Source organism: Corvus cornix, chromosome 4A (genome assembly GCF_000738735.6).
Source record: "Corvus cornix cornix isolate S_Up_H32 chromosome 4A, ASM73873v5, whole genome shotgun sequence".
NCBI classification, from domain to species: domain Eukaryota; kingdom Metazoa; phylum Chordata; class Aves; order Passeriformes; family Corvidae; genus Corvus; species Corvus cornix.
In genome coordinates, this window is record NC_047058.1 from 10949946 (window position 1) to 10971451 (window position 21506).

General features: G+C 40.2%; 1 protein-coding gene across 6 annotated transcripts in view; it reads right to left on the reverse strand.

The window, feature by feature from the left end:
- Nucleotides 1–21506, reverse strand: part of TENM1 (teneurin transmembrane protein 1) — a 761089-nt gene that overhangs the window by 310161 nt on the left and 429422 nt on the right. For 4 of the 6 annotated variants that reach the window (XM_039571802.1, XM_039571800.1, XM_039571801.1 and 1 more), the window contains exon 1: nt 5032–5207. The exons of the other annotated variants lie outside the window; for them this stretch is intronic. The gene's annotated coding sequence lies outside the window, so the exon portion shown is untranslated. Of the gene's footprint in view, nt 1–5031; nt 5208–21506 lie in introns of those variants that run through there. 6 annotated transcript variants of the gene reach the window in all.

A 21506-nucleotide genomic window follows, 5' to 3' on the forward strand; every position in this document is an offset into this window, starting at 1 on the left:
TGAATTAAATGAACAGGTAACACCCACAAGCTATTAAAAAAAAAGTAGAGAAGCATCTAAATTACTTCTCCTGTCAAGTATAAATACTAGTGACATTACTGTGTTGCATAATGCTAACTACAGCTATAATTTATACACAAAGATTTTCATGCTATAGTATATCAAATTTCAAGATGTATGAAGGCTTTCAAGCAAATAAGCAGAAACCACCTAAACATCAACAAATAAAAAAGATAAGAGGTTTTTTGAAGTTAGATGGCAATGGCAGACTTTAGGTTCATCCACGCGAACTGATTTTTAAGCCTACCAGTAAAGATTTTTTTTTAAGGAATTAATATTTATCTGGTTTCAGCCATAGACAAAGATGGATGAGGACTGAAATCTGCTCATTTAAGCATAGTCTCCTCATCATGAAATGCAACAGAGGAGTCTCAAGAACAGGCTTATCAAAGTGCCAAGATAAGAATGTAACTAATATCTCCTTTTTACTTAAGCAGCATCAAAATCTTACTTTCCATCCAACAGAATTACCATTTAACATTATTTCCCTCTTACTTCATTCATAGAGATCAACTGACACTTAGCACATTTATGTCTCTTTCTTAATTAATTGTTTGATTCATGGAAAGCAGAACAATAGTAAGATACAACATGTTGGATATTCATTTTGAAGGAGGCAGCTACCAGTGACAATTCTATCATAGTCTAAAACCTATAGCTACAGCTGTACTATAGAATAATTCTGTGCTTAGCCAAATATTACTGTGCTGTGTCCTTGGTCAAGAAACAATAAAAAGTAAGTTAGTAAAATGGCAAGTGAGGGAGGGACTACCTCTAACTGGGTAGAGAGTCTGCCTCTAACTGATTTCAATAAATTTTGAATATGCCACTTATCAGTAGTGCAGCAAAATGCTCAGTCTTTTAAAATAAGTATCTACCTAGTAAAACAATGATGGAGCTCTTGGTGAGCATCAGTGAGAAACTGGGATGATGCAAAAGTGCTCAATGATGCAGTGCTGGTCTGGCAGAACTATCAGAAAAGTTGATAGCTGGTTGATTTGTCTGTCACCACACACTACAGATCCGCACGCTACCTAGACTAAAGTTAGATTCAGAGCTTTTTGTTCTCTAGAGGGATTTTAATTTAGTCATACCGGTTACAAACCAGCATCATACTCACAGAAACGTAGCACTGGTAATGAATAGAAGGTTGGTTAACCAATTGTAACTTTTCTGTATTAGAAAAGTGTATGACTAAATCAACCTCTATAGGAGAGCAACGCCATCACTTTAACATGTGTCCTCGTAGGATTGCACACAACCTTACATCATAAAAATCAGAAATTTTTTCTAAACATAGTATTTTTTTCTGAACCAAAACCTTCACAAGTCTTAGCTTCAATGTGTTCTCCCCAAGCACAGTAAGCATTCTAATTTGTGAGACAAGAATTATTTTTATTTATTCATTAGAGAGGACTGTATCAAACACCAATATCAACAACAATGGCTTAAATAGGATAAGGGGTAATGCTTTCAGCTGAAAGTGAGTCAATTTAGATTAAATATAAGGAAGAAGTTTTTACAGTATAGGTGATGAGACACTGGCACAGGTTACCCAGAGAGGTGGTAGATGCCCCATCCATGGAAACATTCAAGGTTAGGTTGGACAGGGCTCTGAGCAACCTGATCTCTTCAAGATGTTCATGCTGATTGCAGGGGAGTTGGACTGGATGACCTTTAAGGGCCCCTTCCAATCAAAACTATTCTATGACCCCATGAAATTCTCCTTACTGTTTTAATATTGTGACATTTATTGGCAACTTCTGCACAGGTTTTAGAGCATAAGGTGTCATTAACTTGTGTATGCGATGCACAAAAATCTGGGGAAATCTAAAGTTTGTACACTGGGATTATAACCGAACTTCAAAGGTGAGCAAAGGAAAGGTGACAAAGCAAACACTGTATTTCCTTAACTCATATAAAGGCTGCAAAAGTATTACAATACTTCCAGAATCTACCACTTTAAAATACTAAAGAAGCTAAACAGATTAGTGACTACAATGTGTAAAATTGCTTACACCAACAGTTACCAAACTACAGTTTGACTTGACCCTCTTTTCACTAACTTTAAAGGCATAAAATTTTGCACCTCAAATCAGCAGACTCAGGACTGGGCCTTTAGAGAAAAAGCAAAACTATATTAAGTCTGTTTGATCTCATGAAATTTATCATTAACTCAGCTGTGCTGAACTGTGAACATAATCAACGGGCATCTAGATGAAGAAACAGCAGACAAGAAAACAGAAACTCATGAATTTCAGACGGAGTTCCATCACCAATTTATATCTGGTCTCTAAATCATTTTAAAATCTAGTTCCACTACAGTCATTGTGACTGAAGCAAAGACAGGACACATCGTTCTCTCAGTCTGTAAAATGGGAACAAAAAAATATTTCTAACCAAATGTAGAGGACTGTTTTCCCATACTCAAAGCCCTGAGATAGTGATAAATTAAGCAGCATTATTCTTCTTACATCTCTCAGATTAAGATAATTTAAAAATTAAACGCATACCATTTAGACCTCATGAAATGTCCTGCCTGCTCCACTTAACATCAACACCAATCCTCAGAATTTCCTATCTCAATGGAAAGAAGGAAGTATACATTTACCTATTCCTAAGCCGTTACTGCAGAGCATAACGTTGCACACCTCCATACGTGACTACAAGCACACGTGTGACCAAACGGGTAATTCCTTCGGTTTTCAAAACTACCATTTTAATTATGATGCCGCATCAGATGAGTAATAGATTTCCTTTGCTACAATTTTTCTCAGATGACACTGCTTTTATAGAACTCTGAATACATTTCAATGCTTTTTTACACATAAGCCATCAATACAATATGTTCATTTATTTCCACATCTGACTACTTGAAGTGTTGAGAGTAGTAATTTGCATTCCCACATTCTTAAAAGCTGCTTTTAATAAGAATTTTCTCATTTGCTCTTTATACGCGTCATTTAAATACTTAAAATTTGGCAACTGAAAGGAACTGTTCTGTTTAAAATAAAGGATTTTTAATTCAGTATTTGAAATTTAATTTACTGGGGGTCTTATATGGTTTTGATTGTTTGGGGTTTTTTAAAGATCAGATATTCAGAGAAAAATCCTATTGGATATGTGTTATTCAGAAAACTTTTAATCATTCTTTGAAACAAAACTGTGATGTAACAAAAAAAGAAAAAAAAAGGCAAGACCCATAGAGGTTCCTAAATTCCACAGCAATTTAGAGATGTGGGTTCTTAAAACAAACCAACAAGCCAAAATCCCCAAGACATACAGTTACATTATCAACTACATACAACTTACATTATCAAGTTGTATGTAACTACATTATCAACTTCTGATGAATTTATAATATCAATAGGATATCTATAGGGGTAGCAGTTAGGTTATTAAGAAGACTGCATTTCGTCTGTGAAGAAGTGTTCTGAGATTAGCCCATAGCATTAAGGGTCACGTATAAAATAAGCTTTGAAAAGAAACTATGGACAAGAGAGAAAGCAAGCTATTGGGCTGTGTCTCACCTTCTGATGTATAGCTCTTCCCACACTACAGTTTATCTTGCTATTTGTGATTCAGAAAGTGCTCTCGACAACACCAGGAATTCCATACTTTAAATATCAAATTGTTTTACGTTAAGCTTCACAATTAACAGCTAAAATCCAGGCACTAGGAGTGGTGGGGGTTTGTTACTGCAAAACCATTTGGAGACACAGTAGATGTCTGAGATGCTTGCCCCACCACACGGACAGTTGGTATTTATTTCCATAGTACAGTGTATCTGACTCGTTAATTATCAGGGAAGCATCAGCACAATCAAGATGGGTATCTACAACCTTTGGATATTGGGAAAGCACTCAATAAAAGACTATCACAAAGACAGTTACTATACAGCCTAAAAAGGTAGCATATATTTAAGCCAAATAAAGGGGGAGGCGGGGAGTTCTTGCCATTGATTTCAATATTAAAACACATAAAGCCCAGCTCTGCTAAGGTAAACGTGTTGACATTCAACACGGTAAGAGCACACAGTTAATAGTACACAGGCAGGTTCCTCACTGTGTACCACAATCATATCCATAACTGGTCTAATCATTCATCAAGCTTAAACCGTCAGTCACGGGCTATAGCTGTAAGGTATTTTAGGGAAAAAAGCCAGCTAGAAGCAGCAGAGCAGTATAAAGACTGTATACACGCCTTGACTAAAAGAGATTACCAGATCCCACAACCAGTGGCAGGAGAATACACCGAACACACGTTTAGCAGATTATGCCTGAGGAGCGGTGAGAAATCAGGCTGCTCCATCCTCCCGCCGGGAGGGAGCGCGGTCCCGCTGCCCCGGCGGAGCCACCTCACCCCTGAGCGCACCGGGGATGCGGCTTTTCATGCGAGCGGCCCGGGCGCTCCCGCAACGCCAGCGCGGAGCCGGAGCCCGGCCCCCGGCAGCGCCCCGCCTTTCCCCGCCGCCGCGCCCCGCGGAGAGCCGCGCACCCGCGCCGCCGCCCCGCTCCGCCTCGGGGATGGGGAGCCGCTGCCGCCCGGGGCGCTGGCACCGCGCCCGGGCGGTCCGAGCGCCGCTCCGCACCGACACCCCGCGCCCGGCAACCGCGGGCGAAGGAGACCCCCTACAGGCGTGCGGGGCGCCGGGGCTCAGCCCCGAGCGCGGCATCGCTGCTGGGCGCCCGCTCCCGCAGCCGTGCGGTGCCCGCACGCACCGCCCCGGAGCCAGGCAGCCGCCCGCCGGCACCCTCCGCCCGCGCAGCGCACACGGAGCCGCACGTACACACCCAGTGCCATCCACAAAAGCCCTCCGGGAGCGCCCGCCGGCTCCCGCTCCGGCGGGGCAAGGCACCCCCGGCGGCGCCCGGCGCTGCCCTCGCCGCCCCGGCGCGGACGCCGCTGCCCCCCACGAAAAGCGAAGTTCGGGCGCCCGCGGCGCCGCTCCCGCTTCCCCGGCAAACTTACCGAGCGCGGCCACCGGCTGAACTTTCAGCAGCGCCCCGGCTCAGCCCCGCCGACGGCTTCGCCCATCGCCTCTAGGTGCGGTGCCCGCGCCCCGCTCCCCAGCGGCTGCGGCGCGGGCCAATATAAATCCACATCGCCGCTTCCCGCGGCGCCCCCGCAGCCCGCCCTGGCCCCTCCGCCCCGCCGGGAGGACGCGCCGGCTCCTGCTGCCGCGGCTCGCCCCGCGGCTAGCCCCGCAGCTGCCCACGGCGGGCGCTGGCAGCCGGGGCGTGAGGGGACGCGGGGCCGGCACAGCGCAGCCCCGCCGCTGCTGCTGCTGCTGCCGCCGCCGCCGCTCTCCGGCGGGTGTAGTGTCAGCGGCGCCGCTCGCTCTCAGGGTGGGATTTTTTTTTTTTTTTCCTCTTTTTTTTTCCCCTTTTTGGCTCCTCCGCTGTTAATGAGCATGCCCGGGAGAGCTGCGCAGGCGCCTTGCCCACCGCCGCGCCTCGAGTCGCCTCGCACCGACCGCGGCGGGCGAGGGCTGAGGGGGCGAGAGCCTCGCCGGGGCTGCCCCGAGGCGGGAGGGAGGGGGCGCCGGGGAGCGCGGGTGGGGAGGGAGGGAGGGACCGGCCGGCAGAGGCTGAGCCACCCCCGCCCGTGGTGGTGGAAGCTTTAGGCAGAGTTCGGGAAGTCTGCGGGGAGGTGAGGCGGCTGCGCTCGCCGAAGGGAGGGATGCTGGCCCGGCTCCGCAGGGACCCGCTGCCCGTCCCGGGGAAAGGGAGGAAAGAAAGCCCCACCGGCGAGGCTCTGCCTCGGGATGTAGCGCAGAACACCTTCTAAATAATTTACCTTGCTGACGAAATCAGACCGATAGTGGAATCAAGGCTTGGGAGAGGGATGCTTATTTATACAAGGTGCTTCAGCAGCTTTCCTTTCGCGATCTGAGCTTGTTGTGGTGGGGGCGACCTCCATTAACAGGCCCGGGTCTTAGTGGAGGGGAACTTCATCAGCTAGTGATGATCTCTGTAATTTCATCACTTCTACACTGGGTATCCTCAAGAGGACATACAGAGGCGTAAAGGTGATTACCACCTGCTCTTCTCTTAACAGCTAATTCTGCATCAGCACTTATTCGTAAAAATTTTATTGTGCTGAAGAAATCCAAGGAACTGGAAAAGGTGTGCCTCCAAGGCTGGACCTGGCTCATCAGTCTGTCTCCATCCTGGTCTCTGTTCACATGGATGCTGCATACACATATCTATCAATTTCTAAAAATCACTGCAGTTATTTACCATATTAGTTATTTGTCATTTATCTTGTGCATTCTGTCCCAGGAAAACACTGGGAAAAAAGTGCAATTCACTATTGCTGTTACTTCTTCATAAGTTTCTGCATAAACCACCCAAAGTGGAGTCCTTTTATTTACTCTGTACTGCCTAGAACATACTTTGTTCGGACAGTTAGTTTATGCTATTTACATTAGTATTTGGGGAAAATGACATCTTGAAGATATCTATATAATATCTTGCAATGCATAAGTAAAAAAAAAAAATTAGGTAAAGCCTTCTGATATTCTATACATTACTTTCATAGGAAGCCCAGAAAAGCCAGAAGTAACCAAATCTATTTCTCATTAATCTTGAAGCCATTCAACAAACCTCATCCTTAACTGTTTCTAAGAGTTTATTATTTTAAGCCAAAACAGTCCTCAGGAATTTCTGTGACTTCGTCCTGGTAGGTGGAGTAATTCTTTAGCAGTATAGATCAGTCTGAGCTCTTCTGAGCCTAAACAAAAGCTAATTTTTCCTTCCCAGTAGACATGGTTGTTTTGGTTTCTTCTCTCTCTGAATAGGCTTTAACATTTGTTTTTCATTAACACAAAAAATAGATACCATGGATTGAACGTGGAAATAACTCAAAGCCAAAGAAATAAAAAGGTCTAGAATGAAGTCACCATGTTAGTCACAGAAACATAAACCAAGACAGCTGACCCATCTAGATTCCAGGTTTTAAGATAGTACCAAAGTCTAGTAAATATTGCTCTGCTATGGGCAGACAAAGAACACACAATTATAATAATTATTTTTCTTGCAATTCTATGGAATTGCCTGTTGTAGTCATTAACATATAGCAGTCATAAAAAGATGGTAGCCTCATCAAGTCATAAAAAGATAACCAGTAGAGGTGGACAGTCAATCCTACCTCTGTCTCTTCAGCCACTGCTGAAGTAAATGAAACAGTGGATAAACCCAGCAGTGGAAAATTTGTGCCAGGTATCAAGTGAAGTGTCTGGTGTATATATATGGTACTTTCAGATACCCATGGATGCTCCCTAGTGAGTTGGGGTTAGGGAAACTCAAAAAGTCTGCTTGGAATACCACACAGATACTACATATTATTCCATGAGAAAGATGCAGAAGGTGTGGAATTTCAGGTGTGTTACATGCAAGCTCCAACAGAAATAGGAGCAGATCCCAGTGCAAGACAAGAGCCATTGGATAATGAGTGCTTCGTTAAGGGGAGCTGCTCCAGTAGAAGGAACAGACACAGATAGAGAGCTTTCCAAGAATCAGGATGAATATTTTTATACCTGGCAACAAGAGTCCTTGAGCACATCAAGCCTAAATGCATTTAGCAAGAAGAATTCTGACCCTCAAATTTCACAGCCAGCCTGCTAAACTAGTTTAAAAGAAAGCAACAAGAAAAATATTGCTAGATGTGCTGGTGCCAAATGAAGTTTTCTTACACATGTAGGTTTGTATAGTATTGCAGCTCTCTGCACTAGAGATTTTCTCTGTAAGTAGCAAAGGATGGTATCTCGAGTGCACCGGTGCAACACTCCTTATTGCAGCACTGATGGTGAGGACTGGCTTGGCACCTTCTGGCTCGCTCAAGTTCAGATGAGCCTCCTGAGTGAGTCATTGTCTTTACCTGGTAAGTGAGTTATGCTGAAGCACTGTTTTTAAATTATTCTCATGCCTCCTGTGGGAATAGAGATCATTGCCTGCATTGCAACAATCTCTGTTGAGACCCAAGACACAGCTGCTGGTCTCACTGCTGAATAGGAACTTTTCAACCCATCTGGGGTAGGATATCACCACTCACCAAAGTTCTGTCAGCCTATGCTTCCGAAAATGATGCTGAAAGTTCCTCTTTTTGCCTCTATTGTTTCAATCCAATGAAGTCCTCAAAAACGTCTCTGAAATTTTGGGGAATTTTCCTATTTTATACTAGACTGCTTTCCTGACAACTGTAAGATACAAGACACTTCGCTAAATAATTGAAGCAGTTGTTTGATTTGCCATTTGTGGAAATTACTCCTTCATACAGTTAACAGGCTTCAAAACACAGAGGCAAGAGGTCAGCCAGATCCTAGTGCTAAATACACAAAATACAAGGTTCAACTTCATAGAATCAGAATAGTTTGTGTTGGAAGGGACCTTTAAAGACCATTTCATTCCAACCCCCTGCCATGTGCAGGGTCACCTTTCACTAGACCTTTCACAGGTTGTTCAGAACTCCATCCTGTCTGACCTCGAACACTCCAGGGATGGGGCATTTACAGCCTCCCTGGGCAACCTGTGCCTGTGCCTCATCACCTTCAGAGTAAAGTTCTTCCTAATACCTCACCTAAACCTGCCTTCTGGCAGCTTGAAGCCATTCCCCCTTGTCCTATGACTCCGTGTCCTTGTAAAAAGTCTCTCTACAGCTCTCTTATTGCCCTGTAAGGTACTGGAAAGACTTGTTTCTTTCAGTCTTTTCAACAGAAAAAGAGAAAACTATTTCAAAAGGGTGATGAAATATTTACAGTGAGTCCCTTAATACTGGTAGTAAACTACCCAAATATAAAGGGCATTGAGATCCCAGCTGTCTGACAGAAAGCGACAGAAGGGACTGAGTAGCACTAATAACGGTGCCCTGCCCCTTTTGGAACAGGGAGAAAAATTATAAGGACATTAGAGACATTGTCAACCTCTAAAAGGACACGGTTGAGCAAGATCCTGTAGTGTACACCAACATGGGATCCCAACCATACTCCACAAGGTTGAACTTTTTTTTTAAAACCCAGGTTTATACTTGATAAAACTAATGAGACTGATCCATCATTCAGAGTTTGCACAGTGGTTTTGGAAAATTGCCATTTTTTAAAATGATACCTTACATCAGTCTGATAGAGGCACATATGAGGTATGGATGTAAAAAATGATCAAAACAGAAATCTAACTGTCCCCAATGCAAATTCTCTGTAATGATGCACAAACTGAAGGGTAGAAGAGAATCAGGATCATTTTTTAAATACTTATGAGTATACCATGTCATTATATGCTTTTCTAGTTATGTGTGTACTGGAAAGAAAACTGATACATTGCACTAAAGTGACATACAGACACACAGTCTTGCACTTAGTCTGGGAATATTCAAATTTTTAAAAGATTAGAAAGGGGAAAGTGAGCTATGAAACACAGTCAGAAGTTTTTAATTTCTGGACCAAAAGAAGGGGGCAAAAAATAGGGAAAGTTGCTATTCTATTTCCCTCTTAGAGAGAAGACCTGAATTTTGTGAAGCTAGGCTAAATACACCTAGGTATAGAAAACTGTCTATTAAATTGCACTCCCATATTATTAGCAGTTCCTGGAAAGAACAGGTTTTGCCCCAGACTTTCTGCTAGAAAGTGTACATCATATAGTAGAGCTAAAACAGAAGTAACTGCAATTTCTGATGGGATATCTCTTTCCAGAAACTGCACTCCCAGAACCAAATGGATAGAGGGAAGTTGATTTTTTGAAAAAGAAATGAAAACGGATGTATTTTCACAGTCAAGTTGGTGAAAGATGTACCAGAAATAGATTTGTTTACAGAACAGTTTCTACTGTGCAAAAGACTGAAGGAAACAGCACTGCCTTGTAGGATGTTTACAGGCTATGAAAAAGGAATCCAAACATTATACTGACTCTCTGTCAAGGTGCTCCATCACCACATGACACCGTCTCCTTTGCTCCCTTTTTAAATTTTCAAAGAAAAGAATAGGTTTTCCAGTGTCGTGTCTCACATTCAGAAAGAACTCCTGTAAATAACTGCAAATCTTCTTGCAAAATTCACCTCTAAGCTATCTTGTTCCAAGATGCCTGCCCAAAAACCTGGCAATTATGAACAGTTGGGCTGTTCATGTGCTGCGACTGCTGTCTAACACATTGACCAAAAATGCAAGCAAGTTTCCTGATAAATTCCTAAGTACCTGGATATATCGATTATTCTAAATTTACAGGAGCAGAAATTATGAATCTTTTCCACAAATATGGCTCCATCGTTAACGTGCCATGGGGAGAAGAGGGAAGCGCTGCGGTTTCGATGGCTGGGGAGGCGTGTTCCTGACTGATTTTCCTATCCCATGAACACAAGGTGGTGCTGATGCTCCTGGCACCGGGGCTGATTCTCCACTTTCCAGGAAGCCTGACTTGGGTGGTGGTCGCCGATGTGTAGCTGGTACCATGTATTTCATTTGCCTTAATTAAACTCATATTTTTGTTTTGATAAACTGAAAAAAAAAAATCAATTTCCAACTGATATAGAAAACTGTTTTCTTCATTATTTTGGTTTGAACTCCAGAACCCTCCAAACAGACCAGTTGTGTTTCCCAGCTTCCTTGCAAGACCCAAATAAAAATGAATTCTAGGTCATGAATGAAAAGGAAAAAAGATGTAAGAGCATCTGTATCTTTTCAGAGATTAAGAAAAAATGAAGAAAAAACCTAAAGTCACATGAAAGAAACATGCAAAATGTATAAATAAGTATACTCCCAGGTAATTGAAAGGAGCTGGAGGTATGAAAAGATTAGTTAAGTGCTTTCCTGCCTTTAGAGGGAAATTCTTTGGTACTGCAGAAAGCTGTACCTAAACTAGAAGATTTGAGAAGCCTTTTACTAAGAAAGATGATGATTTTAAAAACATTGTTGAAAAATATTCAATGGAAATGTTTATTCCGGAATATGAATGCATGCTAAAAGAGGTTTGAGTCTAACCACTTGCCCATTAGAGTGGAACTAAGGTTAAAGCACTTTTGAAGAGAGATTAAACTTCCACATAGCAGGGATCGTTTCTTTCCAAATGAAATAATAAACTTCTCATTGCATTGAAAGCTGAAACTGGAGAAGATAAGGAACATAAAAAACAAAGGCATGTTTGATAGAGTATTTTGGATCCATTGTTTCATCTGTCTCATTGTTAGCTTCCAGTTTAATTTATTGTATAAGAAGGAAATCCTAATAAGGATCTGTTTTCAAATATATTTTATAAAGACATGAAATCCCTTCTTCCATATTTCACTTTCAGGTTCATCTGATAAAGACATAATTATCATGTTAGGGAGAATTCTGAATCACAGTTCACTGCAATGTTTTTTGAGGCAAGTGAACATACTTTAGGAAGGATAATCTACGCAGCCTTTTGCTGTTCCCTTATATTACATAATATTCCCCTGTGTTCCTGCTGCTTTTCTTCTTTCTTGCATTTCTGCTGATCTCTGTTGCTTATGTATTTACTTTTCCCTTAGGAGAGTATACAAAAACAAGACCTAAATATCTTAATCTCTTCAGCTTAATTAGACATGAAAGCAACTCTGGCCTCATTAAGAAATGTCCTGAAGCAACAGGTAGAATGGAATAAGATGAGTTTGAAATCTGATCCTGAGATCAGCTTGTCAAACAGTCCTAGTTATTAAAGAAGCCTGGGAAATAGCTACTGTAGAGAAAAAATAAATGCTTAGTATAAATCTCAGTGGAAGAGATGACTAATTAGAGATAATTATACACAGATTTCTTGCATTAAAAGTGCTTTAAAACATAAACATTCAAATTTTACTTAGGCTCCCAAGTGCTTCCTTGGAGGAAAGCTTGCAAAAAATGTCTTTTAAATTATGTCAAATGCTTTTAAACCAAATGGTTTTTAAGAGCCATCTCACTGAAAATTGTGATGCCTTCAATTTTCTTGTTCACCTTCACTTTTGTAAGAAACTGCAATAAAATTTATGGCCTAAGCTAGTATCCTAATTGTCCTATAACAAAGGTAATCAAGAGTCATGCTGGACTAATTTGCTACAACTTCAAATCTTGTACCTGAAATTCACCTGGTAGGAAGACACTGAACTGTCTTCAGAACTGAGGCTGAAACTGTCAGAAAATTGATAAATAACATAAAAAAGGATGCTGTGCTAAAATATATATTATCTAGGAGATAAAACCGAACAAAATTGGAACAGAAATCCAACCCAAACGAAACAAACCAAATGACCCAAAACTTAGGATACAATCCATTAGCAAATTTCTGGAATATTTATTGTAAATTAAGAAGGTCAGTGTAGAAGATTGTCAGATATCTTCATCCCTTAGATCACTTACACTGGAAGAAATAGAGAATTTAAAATTTTTACAAAGGAATTCCATTTTTTTTTCAGCTTTGTGATTGTTAGCAAAATCTCTCAAATGGCTCCCACAAAAACTTCAGGTTGAAACTGATGGATGTGGGATTTTTTTTGAGATAGTAAATTAAGACACCATATTTCATACAAACATTTCTGAGGCTTACATAGTTATCATGCAGGTGTTCAGGAAAATATGCATATGCATATTCAAGATTCATTGAGAAGGTTCTTAATCTTTTAAAATATTGTCAATTCATATGGTTCCTTTTGGAAAAACAGGAACACACAGCAATCATCCATCCATCCATCCATCCATCCATCCATCCATCCATGTAGATACCTGTCAGATTCTTTATCTTCCTACTGCACATTGATGTCAGAAGAGCGTATAATGCCTTTATTAACAGCCTGAACACTGGTCAAGAGTTTTCTCCAAAAACTTGGTGAGTTTGTGAATAATACCAAGTTGAGGGGAGTGGTCTGTGCACAGCCCAGGGCTCACAGGACCCTTAGGAAGTTCAGTCAGAGGTAGCACAAAGTCCTGCATGTGAGTGCAGAGGAGTCATGTGCCTGTACAGTGCAGAGCCAAGGCAGGACAGCAGGAGCACCTGGGGCTCCTGAGGAACAAACTGAACAAGAATTAGCAAAATATCCCTGAAAGACAGCGGGCCAGGCTGTATCCAGCAGGTAGGGGAAGTCATGCTGTGCCTCTCTGTGGGATGTCTGAGTCCACATCTGACAGATGGTTTAGAGCTCCCCCAGGACAAGACAGACAGCAACTTTCTGGAGTGAGTTCAGCAGGATGGGACAGGAAAAAGGGGAACAGGCACACACTGGAACGTGAGAAATTCCAGCTAGATAGTATGAGAAACATTTTCACCATGGAAATACTAGAACATGTTGCCTGGAGGGTCTCATCTTTGGAAATATTCAGACTTGAAAGGTCCAGGCTCCAAGTGGGAGTAAGATCAAAAATTTCTTGAGATCTCTTTCAGCTTATTTTTTAGTTCTATGATAGATCACTTTTTTCATTACAGCAAAAGAAAACACGATAAAAATACCTTCATATAAAGCCTTCACAATCACTCTATTTATAACAAACTATTCCTTTTAATTGATTCAGCCCATTGTTCCAAGAAGATAGTAGTCCTGAATAGCCACAAAAAACACAAACGTTTTTTCAGCACTTCACTTGAATTTTGAAAAGTGAGGTTTACATCATCATTGTCCTTCTAGTCCTTACTGTCTCCTAGTTATGGTCATTGGTATCAGCATGTATTGAAAGAGATCAGTGATTCTGCGTCAGTAAAGAGTTAGAATATGCAGCTGGTCATAACAAATGGTGAGTGTTTAATCACTGTGAAAAGTTTTAAAAGGAGCCATTCTTCAAGTATAAAAATCTCAGGTTTTATAACTAGACTTGGTGCTTGACTACTAGCCATGTCAATAGTTTGGAGTAAGAGCCTATGTACAAGGGTAATATTCTCACTATTTATCTTATTTTCACTTGCTTACCATCAGAACATACTGTCAGTGGTGATGAGGATAGAGAGTCAACCAAAGCAGAGTGTGGACACCCATGATCATACAAAATACACTGCAATGAAAGTAAACACTGCAGGTGGCTATAAAAATGTCAGGAAGAGGCAATGAATTTGCAAGATTTGTCTTGCCAGTAAAAGGTGAAATAAGTAGAATATTGTGGCCACATTTGTTCTATAACTGGATTTTTTTTAAGCAGAAAAGAATCTTTTTAGAGGCAGTCTTCAAGTCAAAATGGAATTGGACAGGAATTATTTATCAGACAGACAGTAATAATCTGTAACTGGAGGATGTCTGAGTCTTATAGTGCTATAGCAAGCACATAGACAATTACAGAAGTATTCTGATAATTATTAATGCAGTTTGAGGGTACCAGTTGCAGAAGGCTGGTTCCCCCATTCTGTAGCACATTTTTAACCAAAAGTTATGTGATGAAAATGTTAGTATTCAAGGCTGCTTGCTCTTCTCTGCTAATTTACATTTATATTCTTAATGTCTAGATTGAGCCTAGGGAAATTTAAAACTCTATTTCATTAATGCTAACTTTTACAGAAATCCCAATATGCACAGAAGTTCCTAGATTGCAAGGCTAGTTAGATGAGAATGCAGAAGCTGAACGTAATTGCTGGGTGGTTATGATAGTTAAATACATACTGTCAGTTTTGACTTTTGAAATCCCTATAGACGTAAACCTACTGTTCTAAAAAACATGAAGTAACAGAATAATCAATTAAAATATCTTTCAAACAAGCATTTTGAGTTTACACTCTTTCTACAGATATGTTTGAAACTGTTACAGCCCAACAACATTGTGTTTGGTTTTTCAGAAGTTCCTGTGAAGAGTTAGATAATTTGATCTCTCCTTTTTTCAGCTTTTGAATGGATGGCAAATTACAAATACACGTGCAGCCATTTTAACAGTCCAGATTGGGTCGTGTTCTGGCAGGCTTTTGAGAAGTGCAGCAGTTTTACAATGCTAATGCAGCATTAATGGGCACCCATTTACTGGCTTTCATCAGCTCTGAGCAGAAGGTTCTGATGCAACTTCTTTAAAAATAACCCATTTAGAGATCTGGATGCAGAAGTCTCAGTCACCTGCAGAAGTCCTTGCATATATATATGTATTTGTGCATATATGTGTGTATACAAAATTATATACATATATATATATACACACATCTGATTGGGCAATAATGGGCTCAGGATGAATAAGACTTGATAATTTTGTTACACAGTGATTCAGTGCCTTAGGTCTGCCTGCAATTTCTGCTAGGCACATTACTCCACACCTGAAGTTCTGACCTCTCTCAGCCCTATGGAAGCTGTGTAATCCATATCCATTAAAAAATAAATAAAGTATGTTTGCTTTAAATGATCACAAAATTCTGTTCATATCCATCCTGGACAGGTAAAACTGCACCAGTACAAGACAGTAAGAGAATCAGACCGAGAATAAATAAATTAAAAGTGATTATGAAATATGCTTGGGACATTTATGAAAAACCATATTTTCTGCAAGGTAATCTCTTATGGAATTTATAGTACAGTATATCACCAAAGAGAGAAACTGGAGAAAAGGTTAATAGCTGGACTAATTATAAATCCAGATATATATAATTCAGCCTCCTAAACAGCATCATACCCTTGCACTTTAAATAAGCTGTAAAGGAAATACTCTTTTGGAACCTATTGGTTTTTTCTGTAATATTTATTAGTAAACTAGCATTTAATTATTAATTAATTAATTATTTTTAAGTTTCGGACACCCATCTCATTTGTTTGATATCTAATTTTTATCAGTAGTACTTTGTAGACAAGCAAGTACTTCAGGAAAGCAGAATGCATTGTAAATCTGGAATAGCCTTTGGGAAAATGTATTGAGTATGTAAACCTGACTGAATAACATATGGGGATATGGGACAGTATGTTAAACTTACAGTTTTTCTATACTTGAAGTAAATTTTAATGTTTCTGTTACTCATCCTAAGTGCAAAATCTTTAATTTGAATTTTCAGTGTGCAGCAATGGATCAGAAACACAATAATTCTCATGGGAATGAGAACAAAAGCACCAGAGAGTTCCCTCATTCTTCTTTCTCCTAAGGCTTCTTTATGTTGTTTGTGTATTAGATGGGAAGAGGAGAATCAGTTTCAAACAATCTAACGTAATATTTGGTATAAAAACTAATGAGTGGATGAGAGGTCTGTTTATAAATGAGTGAATTATGTGCAGTTCAGCTGTTTGCAAACTGATAAGCCCTCATATGTGTTTAGACATATGTATATGTACACACACATATCATAGGGAGCCTTAACATAGGATAGAAATATTATTGCATATCCTGTGGTCTACTGATGGGCTGTACATATAGTACAGCAGCTCCCAGAGCTTTGAGCTGTAGAATTTGGGAAAATGGGGCATTACACCTATACTATTTTAAAGAAAAACCCCTAATATCTGGCTGTGGAAATGCATAGGAAAGGTTTCCGGTGTGAAAATAAATGAGATATGTCAATCTTAGCAGAAAAATATAGAAACACTATGAGTCATGAGTAGAAATAATAATGAAATATAGGCAGAGTTGAAAGATAAATTGTAAAGCGCAGTAATACTTCTTAAAACTGTGCTTTGCCATGCAACATAGCTAAATAGTATCTATCTGACCAAACTTTTACAGCTGAAGATAATATTTTGCAGATTTAAAGGCATTACTATTTTTTCTCTTTCAAAGATCTTGCATTACTATAAATGCCACACTTCTCACTTGTTTGATAATTTTAAATAAGTTGTCACAAAAAAGTAATTTCTTTTTTTTCAGAGACTTCATCAGAGGTAATTATCCTTTTGCTGGATAACCTATCAAATGCAGAAAGAGCTTCTATTCCATAAAACTCTCAGTGGTTGTGGAGAGCAAAGAATTACAGACATTTATTTTTTCTCAAAACTAGTAAAAGTGACAACTAGCCAAGCCTCTCAGTAACTGCAAATAAATGCGATGGCTTTCAGCCTTTTGGATTCACTGCTGACATTCTTCCTTGTTGGAGTTAAAAAGCAGAAGGACCAGAACTGATGGAATGCAAACTGCAAGGGTCAAAGGAGTTACTGCAGCCAGTGGTGCTAGAATCAATCTTGGCTAAGGGGAAATAGAAAAAAGTCTGACCTACCTTGCAGCTCCTGCTTCCTTCCTGACTGATGATGTGGGAGTAATGCAAAAAATAAGTAAAGACTTGTGTGTCACTGTTTGGGAATCACTAACTTAGGAATCAAGCACCAAGTTAGATCCGTGAAAATTAGGTCCTGCTCCCAGTTTGGCAACTGGACCATATTCCAGACCTTATTTTTTCATCTCTTAGAATAACACTGACACAAAGAATATTAGTCTCTATTAATGAAAAGTATGTTACGGGAGTGTGGAAAATCTCTACTGCTGTTGTGTGGAAGAACAGAAGAGAAAAATGTAATAACTTTACAAGTGTAGAAAATAACTTTTGAGATTTAGCTGCATGAAGACATGAACATAACGGTTACTGCATAGATTCTTTTGAACCAATACACTATTCTTTTTGGAAAAAAAATTGTCAGTAATCTAATTTCAAGAAATTTAAATTTTTACTTTCAAATGTGACCAAAAAAACCCCTTCAAAAGCCAATCAAACAAAACCAGACTTTGCTTCAGTTAATAATCGCACACAGGCCTCCTATAAACACAAGCACTAAATCTTTATCTCATTACCTCTTTCCTTGTTAAAGGCTAAATGATACTTCTTTCCATTGTAAGAGGAATGAAGAGTATGCATTTTCTGAGCTGCTGAAGCTTGTTATTGAAATTAAGCTTTATGACACTGCTGTTTTCCATACTTGGACCCAGTCTATTGGATTTGTGTGGCTGCTTCCAGAAATAAGAAGGGCAAATGTCAGTGCATTTTCAAAAGTAAAGGCAAGGAACAGGTTGTTAAATAGGCTGAGTTAAGCAATCTCCTAGAAAGGACAGCTACTAATAAAAGTAGTATTGCTTGTCCTAATGTGCTCCCCCGTTTCTGTGACAGTACAGTCCAAACTCAACAATGTAATTTCCTTTTACATTTGATACCTTTGCATCTTTGTGGTTTTCGGTAAGATTGATTCCTTTAAAAAGGCTGGATGGCAAGGAACATCTCAACCCCTCCACTCGTCTTTACATAAAAGAATGTGTATTTCAGTGTTTATGAAGTGGTGAGAAAGTACTGCTTCTATTTTCCAAAGAATTCTTGTCAATTTTCCTTTCCACGTGTTATAAACCATATTGATGTGAATGCCTTCTGAAGTTACTCAGTCAAAAAAGTAATTCATTTCAGTAGAATGATTTCTGAGGCACATCACTGCCCTGTAGACTTTCATCATATTCCTTTCTTCACATGAAAAATGAATACATTCCTAAACTGCAATTTTAAATATTGAATAAGGCTACCGATATCAATAAGTTTGATTATTCAAGACATGAGCTTACAAAGTGCTGAACACTATTATTATCAAGGTACAAAGCAAGAGTGTGCAGCCTTTTCAATGTAGCTGCAGTGCTTTAGGGATTGAACCCCAAACAAAGAGGATTAACAGTTCACAGAAATTAACATACAGAGATGGAAGCCAAGATACTACATAAGGCCAATATCTGTCCCTTTAGATTACTTAGATATCTTAATTTAGAAAGATATGTTTAATTTATATTAAAAATGCATTCAAGCAATGATCAATAATTTTTATCATTTTAGCCATGTATCACATCTATTTCATAGTGTTCATATTCCCTTGGATCAAGGTGTTGACAGCTCTGGATATTTAACACTTCATTAACACACAGTATTAGCGTGTAATAACAGGTTATACTGACAACAATATGCACTTTGCAATTTGACAACATTCATTTAGAATTAGTAACAGAGGCTGAGCTAGGAAGCAATTATGTTATAAATAGCATGGCAGGGAAAAACAGATTTTATTGTACTTTATTAATAACTTAATGTACAGGTATTAAGGTCCTGAGGAGCTTATGTGTTACCTTCATTTTTTCACACAACTTCTATGGAAGTAGAAGACAAAGGAAATTAGATATATGATCACAACCCTAAGTTGCCTCTGTGGTTTATCTGTATTTTACTGTGTGCTAATTCTAGGGGGGGAGGGGGGGTGGGAAGTTTAGCTCTGTATCCCGTCAGTTTTCCAGTTGTTTCTTTCTTTAGAAGCCAAATGAAATTCTGATGAGGAATAGCCACATATTTATCTTTCTGCAGTATATCTTGGAGCATTAATGTTTTAACTAAAAATGTCCTGTTTTTCGAGCAGTTTGATAAATGGCAAATGCACTTGTTTTGAATTAGGATTTATGTTCTGTAAGTTGATTTCAACATAGTTAACACGTGCTTTGATTCTTACAGCTCTTTATCTGCTTCTTTATTTCAGCAGAGTTTTCTTCTTCAAGGAGTACACACTGTGGATGTTTTGCCCAGGGTATTCTGATTCATCTGATTCTAGTGTGCTTTCCTATTCAGATAGTTGTCACAATGTGAAAATTTATTTTCTTTTCATCAAGGGCTTTTTCTTTCCATGAAGTATAATTTTATTTACTTTTCCCTTTTCTTTTGCCCTTTCTTTCTGGTTCTTTTTGATACCTCAGTTAAAGGAAGCAACACTTTATTTAATGCTATTGTCAACCATGGCTGAATATATTACTACAGTGTAAATTATTCTGCTTTCATGAAACACGAGAGGAATTGCAATCATACAAATTCTGTTAAGTCAATGGAATAACTTGATTGAATGACAGAAAACAATATCCTCTCATTTCACTAATCTAGAGCCTACAAATTAGATAGCAACACATCCATAAGCACTGAGGAGCCTTGTTTGCAGGTGACTAGATAAAGGCCAATAGAGAGCAGGTAAATCTCTGAAACCTCATCTTACATTGTTTGCTTGGGCTGGTTTATGCTTTACAGGAGTTGCTTCCATTTGTGTATCTGAGAAAGTAAGACACTGAAAAATGGTTCCCTAAGTAACACTGGGGCATTTTATATCTTGCCACTGTGATTCCAGATTACCCTACTTCACTGCAAAAATTTAAAAAATGTTGCGTATTTATCAGGGTCAAAATTAACTTAAGACCAACATCAAACCTCATAATCTAATCAAAGATTTTCAAGTAAGAAAATTACATAATCTATTGGTTTTTATAATCCCAGTGTTTTAAAATTATATCACCAGTTTTATCTTCTCTTAAGGAACACTATAGGGAAAGAAATAATTTGTAATTAAAAATTTTAAGATAGCATCTGGATATGACCGTTACTAAGGCTTTTACTTTGGCAGGAGGCTGCAGAACTGCAAATGAAGGCCTAAGTTTGAGAAGAGATTATACAAACATCTTTAAGTCTTGAATTTTCATTCTCTGAGTTTCTGTATTTTGCTTAGAATTCTGGCCTTTGTGTTGCTATTCAGCTGTGAATTAACTTAATTAATTGGAAATTGTAATTGGAAAGAATTCATCAAATATTGCAATTGCATTTCTGATCCAGTATCCAAAATAAAATTCAGTTCCATTTCTTCCGTTTCTGTTGGTCTAACTGGGAGAAACATGGCAGGAAAATTATTTTTATCACTGAAATATGCACAGGGAACAGTATGACTGAGTAAGTGTTGGGCTTTTAGGAGCTCTCCTGGGTTTTTTTTCTGTTAAAGGAATTTTCCCCATATATGTTGCTAGGGGGACAAATTTCTGGGTACTTCAGAAAAACAAAAGACTTAGCCACTGCAGGTGGGGTGCATCTGGCTGCTCTTTTGTTTCACCTGGGTGTGCGGACAGTCGGTCCCCGGCATTTGGACAGAGAGAGAGGCTGCCTTCTTGGGCTGCTTTTCGTTCTGCTGGAGAAGCCCCGGGATTCCAAGCCCGCCTTTCCCTGCCCCGCTGGGAGCCGCTGCTTTGAGCCTTCGCTGCGTTGTAGCCGTGCTCGCCCTGCCTGCCCAGACCTCCGGGGGGTTCCCCGTTTGGATACATCACATCAGCCACCCGGGATTTGTGCTCGTCCCTGCCGTTCCAGCCTGCTGTTCCCAGGGGGTCTGGCCGGACACTGGGATCAGCTGCCCAGGGGTTTGTGAAGCCTTTGTTCCATCCCTTCCCGGGATCCCAGGGCACCGGTGCCGCGTGCTCCCCGAGCTCGCTCCGGAGCGCCCCCTGCAGCCGCGGGGGAACCACCGCACCTGCCCTGCTCACCGGGAGCCGCCAGCGCCCCTGCCGGCTGCGAGCGGAACTGCACCCGAGGGGAAAGGGCCTGACAGCTGAGAAGGCTGGGACTGGGTTTGTGATTGTTTGCTGTTACTGCCATAGTTATTGTTGTTTGTTTGACTGGTTATACACATACAGATATCTAATAGTAAAGAACTGTTATTCCTATTTCCCACGTCTTTGCCTAAAAGCCCATTGGTTTCAAAATTATAATAATTCGGAGGGAAGGGGGGGTCGCATCTGCCATTCCAAGGGAGGCTCCTGCCTTCCTTAGCAGACACCT